Raw genomic sequence first — 6516 nt, 5'->3', positions numbered from 1 at the left:
CTGGTGGGCCATGTACTTATTATACCAGAGTATTCCTTGTGATATGTTAATCTGATTTTTTTTTTTTCCATTTCAGTATCTTTCCCCACTAGAGAAAAAAATGGATGTTTTTCTGTTATGAAAATTATTTTTGAAAAGGGCCAATTCAGGCAAGCTCATTTTAGCCAGAGCACAAACTCTACACCAAAACTTCTCAAAAAACCAAACACATTGAATCCAAGTTTTCCCACCAGAAAAACAGACAGGGAGATTTAGAGATGTGTAGCAATGCACCACTACTTGAACACATTGAGAGGGATAAAATAATCACCATTACTTACTGGGGCTGGTATTTACACTCTTCCATAGCCCCAGCTGTGAAACCTCCCATATTTACTAGGCATGGAGATTGCACCCGATTTATCGATGCCATTTTTCAGACATCTCTTGATGAATTATTTTCAGGGTAATGACCAAGGCAGCAGCACATATTGGCCGGGGGAGAAAGCATCCCATGCATCCACACTGCTCAGTACTCCTGCATCCTTCCCCATCCTTGCCATGTCCCTCCAGGGTCCCCTACCAGTAAAGGGTGGCAAGGAGGAGGAGGAGAGGGACAAAGAGCACCCCCAGCACAGCCAGACAGGGGAAGGCAGTGGGGGTGGTGAGGGTGATGTGTGTCTGCATGGCCTGCAGTGTTCAGTCCCATTGGGTAAGGATGGCCTTTCTGGCCCTGCTCCACTTGACCAGGCCCACTCAGCCTAAACTGGTAGGGGCTGCAGGGGCCAAAGACGACCTCCAGGGCCAGCCACAGGTCCATCAGCAGGAGCTCCAGCACATTTGGCTTCATGCCAATGGCCAGTTCATCCATGGAGGTGATATAATCCATCTGCAGCGTGTTGCTGTTCCCATACCTTCAGGGGAGAGAGAAGAGAGGGGGCTGCTTTAAGCCCCCCACTCCCTTTTTTTTTTTTTTAAATATTTTATTTTTCTTTAAGCACAGTGAAGGCAGAGCCTGTCCTCTGCTTTCCCCCACCAAACCTGGGGAGCAGAGCTGGCTAGGGGCCACAGCTCCAGGGGATGTGCATCATTGCTGCTGTTAGTGGAGTAACCTGGCTCACAAGAAAACACCGCGTCTTGAAACTTCCTACAATGCAACCATTTCTAAAAACAAAAGAAAACATTGCTTGGATCAGGTTCAGCTTTCAGTGGTTATATTCATATTTTTAAGTGAATATAGACACTATAATATCACATACAGTCAGAGAGGGGAAAAGCAAGGCACTTCCATGGACTTTATGAAACAAAAAAAGCATCACTGACAAATAATGATGGAAATGTTCTATTTTTGCTGGGGCCTCACCCTGACTCTGTATGAATGAGAAATGCTTTTTCAGTCTGACAATGCTCAGTGATGGCAAACGAGCATTTTCAGACAGGAAATCTTTCCATCACAAGTTTTCCACCTAAACTTGCACAATTCAGGCCTCTGCAGCACCTGTATCCAGCCCACTGGGGGCCGAGATGATAGCAGAGCTCTTCTGCCAGCACAGAGAATCCCATGAGCTGCACTTAACACTTAAGCTTCCTCCCCATCTTCTCATCAATGTCATCCATCATCTCAACAACTGTGGGGAGCATGCATTGTCCTGGAAAGAGCATCGGCAAAGGGAAGGGACGCCCAGGCGATCCCTCCTGCAGCAGATGGGGTTTGCAGGGATCAGCTGAACCTTTGGGTGCCTCTCTTCAGTGTCAAGGACTGGGCTTGGGTCAAGCTTGGGTGTTGAGGATGTGACAACACTGGCTCCCCTGTCCTTAAAAGGTGTGCAGTGATGCCCAAGAGGCTCTTCAGCCCTACCACAGGGTCTCCACTGATACCTGCAGTGGGCTGAAAAGTGACCTGCTCCCAAGGTGAAAAGCACCCCATCACATGGGGAACCCATGATTGGTATTTCTGACCAAATCCTGTTGTGTTCCTTGGCACTCAGGCGCTACCCTGATTTTCAGTTTGAGCCTTCCCATTGCTGCTGGGAAATGCTACTTCCCATTAACAGAAAATAGACCTTCACCCAGCACATGTCCATCCACCTACCCTGAAACGCCTTGACTGCCCAGCAGCACTGGAGGTCCACTGTTGCAATGATGGGTCCAAGGAACTGGACCAGCCCAATGACTGCCATGGTTGGCTTCTTGAGTTGGGGAGGGAGGATGCCTTTGTAGAGGGTGACCCGATTGTCCCTGCTTTTGATGATGTAATCATCCTCCATGAAAGGGTAGGAGTAACTGTAACCAGTGGCAAAGATGACCATATTGACATCACCCTCCACAGCCCCATCTTGGAACAAGATGGATGTCTCTCTGAACTGCTTCTCATTCAGCTTCATCACCACCATGCCACAGGCAACATGGCTTGGGAGGTCATTGCTGAACACCGGCTCCTTGTGGGAAGTTCTGCAAGGGCAAATGCGGTAGAGCTGTCACAGAGGTGGCTTCTGCTGCCAGACCAGCCCTGTCCAGAACCAGCACCGCAAGGGGTTTGAGGATGGATAGCCCCATGCATACCTGTTCAGTGGCATGAGGCCACAGTTCTTGTGCTTGAAGAACCGGTTCATGCCTCTCACGTACAGCCAGTCACGGAGCGCCTTGGGGAGGATGTTCTCCAGCCAGGTCCAGGAATGAGTGATGACAGCATGTCCCAGGGGTAGCTGTTGTTCTAGGCACAGCTTATCACCCAGGGCCCGCTTCAGGAGCTCAGGTAGACCTGGGGGGACAGCCAGGAAGGGGTGAGCTGCCCCCATGATGGCTGCAAGCCCCCAGGGCTGTGTCACAGAGGCAGGGGCACATGCTTAAGCAGATGCGGACCCTTCTCCCCCCGACCCCCAGCAGCTCTGGTGTAGGTCCTCTTACCTGCGATGCCATGGTGCTGAGCTCCACAGCAATGTCACAGCTGGAGTGTTGCCCAAGCCTATCACCAACATCATCTTCCCTCTGAATTTCTCTAGCTCCTTCTAATCTCGGCTGTGGAAGTAGCAGCCTTTAAACTTCTGTGTTCCTGGGGAGGAGAACATAAAGGGTCATAATTCACCCCAGAAATGAAAAGGAGAGGCTGTGTTGGCCTTGGGATCTCTCCTTCTTGCAGATGCTGCTGGTGCATCCATCTGCACATTTTTCACAGTAGCGGATATCTCCTGTATGTAGAGGGATGCTGCAAACCCATAATTAGATGGGATTTGTCTCTGGCTTTATTCAATATTTAAAGAGAAAGAGTGTGCAAGCACAGGATACCTTTGCATGGTATTTCTGTACCCCAAAAGGGTACTATTGCAACGCCAACATCACCCCAAGGCACCTGGACAGCCACACTCCATCCCCTCAGCATGGCTTTACACCCTTGTGGTAGTGAGTGACAGGGCAGCAGCTTTCATTTTTTAAGAGAAGATGGCAAAGGACCCGAAGGGAGTTTTCCTGAGCAGCTGGTGCCTCAAGCCCATGTCCTCCAAACAGACTCCCAGGACCAAATATTTCTTGCCAGAGAGGAAGTTTTTCCCAATAATGTGCCTGTACACAGAGAAGCAAAGGCTGTCAGGTAACGCACATGACATTCATACTAGAAATCATGGGAAAATGCCAAAAAAGTGTTTTACAAAAACCTTTTACGAAAACTCTTCTGTTAAAGGAAAGAGCCTGAAATACTTTTGTCTGGGAAAGATTAGCATGGTCCCTGCTTTGATATGGTTTGGATACCAAGTCTTTTTTCTTAAAAAAAAAGTTTTGATTTCCTGAATGGCCCCCCATCCCCCAAAATATTGCTCTCCTTATAATGCTGAAAAGGCATTTTTTTCAGGGAAGAACATCATGATGGAAGGTATTTGCTTAGCTGTGTCCCAGCAGATGAATTCCACATGCACAGCTTACCTGGGAAGTCAGCAAGGGGGAGGTTTGGGTAGGCATGATGCCTAGAACAAACTATAACAGCATCAAGAACTGCTGTCTCTTCCTTCCCACCTTGCTGGGTCACCACCTCCCATTGCTCCATCACAGAAAAGTCCAGGCATTTAACCTTGGTGACCAGGGTCTTAAAGGAAACAAAAGAAAGAGATCCATAGGTGTCCACATAGCGGACTGGGATGTTTAGGGAGTCAGTGGGATTCAGAGGTCCCAGGGATGTTTGCCCCTGTGATTTCATGCTGGGAACTCTAGGGAGTACACAGAGAGGGGACCTACTTTAACAAAACCAGGAGGTTTTTTTTCCCCCAGAATGTTTTCTCCCAGGATTTTCCCTGCAGCAGGGAGACCTGGGCATGGAGGCAATATCCTTCCTGCCCAGGTCCCCCCACTACTCCACTGCCCTTCTCCACTCCAGGCATTTTACCTTGAGCCGTATGTGCTGGAACAGGTCAAAGCACTTGGCATACTTGCAGATGCAGTGCTGGAGCCTGGCATTGTACATGTAGTTTGGGTGGTCATCAGGGAAGGGGAAGTCAGAGTAACACATCATCTCTTTGCAGGAGTTGAAGACGGTGCGGTAGATGCTGGCCCTGCCTGGTGCTGCAGGGAGAGGGGCATGAATGTGTCCCATTGCGGGGAACATGACCCCTGCCTGTCCCGGAGCCCAGCACCAACTCCTCCAGATACCATCACCCCCTGGCCTCCGCCTCCAGGCTGGAGCCAGAGAAAAACAGCAAAGCCATCTAGTGCAATAACCAAATAAACCCCTGTGAGCATAGAAGTGTCCTAACAGGCCAGGAGGAGGGTTTGCATCACCCAAGGCATTTAGGAGCCTGTTACATGTGCATCTACCAGGGAAAGTGGAAACCATGCATGCAGTGGGGCCTGAGCTGGCCTGGTCCGGTTCTGCCCAAAATGGCCAGCCCCACACATTGCCCTGTCCCTATCAGGGGGACAACCACTATGCCTGCCCTGACACTTGGCACTTAACAGCACAAAACACAGGTAATGCATTTCCCTTTCCTGATGGCCTTGATGCCAGGATAGAGCTGGGAAAAGTGCAGCAAGGTTTCTGCATTGGAAAATTCATATTTGGTTTAGCCAAATGATTACCAACTTCCAATAAAAGAAAAAACTCAAACAGATAAGGAGCTGAAGTGATTTTTTACTTTTCCCTTCTATAGTGCTAGTCTGTTCTGAAATTCTCCAGTATACATATCAAAATGTATTGCCAAACTTTCTGGAGGAATTCACTGGAGCCCTCCCCAGAAAAGACAGAAAACATATGGTCCATGTTTTGAGATGAATCAAATGTTTCAGATCACCCAGAACAAGCTTTGTGCCCTCCCCCTCTGCCCCAGGGTTTAACTCACAAGGGTTCAATTCCTTTCCCTAACAGCACCCTGAGCTGCCTCTGCAACTGCAATCTCACCCCAAACTGTCACCTCAGCCCCAGCCTGCCGGCAGGTGGGCACATGGCATGAAATGGCTCTGGGTCCAACCCTCTAATTATTAATTCAGGCTTCTTTTTGGCTCCATGGCACATGGCCACTATGTAAAAGCACACCGAGACCTACCCTGAGCAGCAGTGAGTGCTCCCCAAGGTGGGGTGACTGCTGGCAGCCTCACAGGGTGGCTTTTGCAGGGCCTGAACACTTGCATTTCACAGCCATCCCTGTCTCCATGGGCTTTGAGGTGAGTGTGAGCATCTCTTTGGCGCAGCCCCAAGGGGTTTGCAGCCCCTTAGCTGGGGAGAAACTGGTGGCTCCCTCTGTCCCCAAAGAAGAGGCGTTGGCAGTTCAGAGGGGACTTGGCTCAGCAAGCCAAGGGACAGTCAGGCTGTCTCCACAGTAAGAGAGGGGACCTGGGGACCTGTATTGAACCAACCAAGCCCTCCCACATGCAGCCACCAGAGCAGAGCAAGTGGGTGCAGGCACACAGGGTACAGCCACCCAGCCCTGAGGACACAGGTGTCCCCAGCCAGCTCTGAAACCAGGCAGCCAAAGCCACTCACCGTGTAGCACCAGAGTCCCCCGATATCCTCACTCCACTTGAAGCAGGTGGGTTCCAGCCCCTCATCCAGGCAGTGCTTGGTGGCTACCAGCCTGCTGATGCCTGCACCCACCACCACGTGCCATACCATGCCATCCTGCCTGTGGCAGAATGCAGCTGTGGTGGAGCATAGACCAGCCAGGCACGCTCAACCAGGTGGGTCTGCAGCCCCCGCCAATGCCCTGCAGGAGCAGGGCACCTCCTCCCCAGCACAACTCCCCCAGATCCTTAAATAACCCAGGGGGTTTCTTGCTCATCCTTGCTCACCTGCTTCCCATGCAGCCCCCAGGTACGTGCATAAGAGTTTTGGGCTGGGTGGAAGAGCTTTCCCTGGCACCCAGAGACTCTCTCGCTGAGAGGAGTGGTGGCTCAGGAGGAGCTCCCCTGAAAGCACAAAGCTCTTTTATGCAGTGTTGCATAGGAGGCAGGGCCAGTGCTGAGGGGTTATTTTGATGACTGACTTGCACTGTTTGGATTTCAGCAAGCCCAGAGCTGCAAGATGAGGAGGAGCTGTGAGTGCAGAGCTTCTAAATTAGG

At 50.7% G+C, this 6516-nt stretch overlaps 1 pseudogene; it reads right to left on the bottom strand.

Moving 5' to 3' along the window:
* Positions 1 to 558: 558 nt before the first annotated feature.
* On the bottom strand, positions 559 to 6070 carry LOC104038645 (flavin-containing monooxygenase 3-like; annotated as a pseudogene).
* Positions 6071 to 6516: the final 446 nt, after the last annotated feature.

This window comes from Pelecanus crispus, chromosome 5 (assembly GCF_030463565.1).
Source record: "Pelecanus crispus isolate bPelCri1 chromosome 5, bPelCri1.pri, whole genome shotgun sequence".
NCBI lineage: Eukaryota > Metazoa > Chordata > Aves > Pelecaniformes > Pelecanidae > Pelecanus > Pelecanus crispus.
The sequence above is the reverse complement of the archived record's forward strand: the minus strand, read 5'-3'. Positions and strand labels throughout refer to the sequence as shown.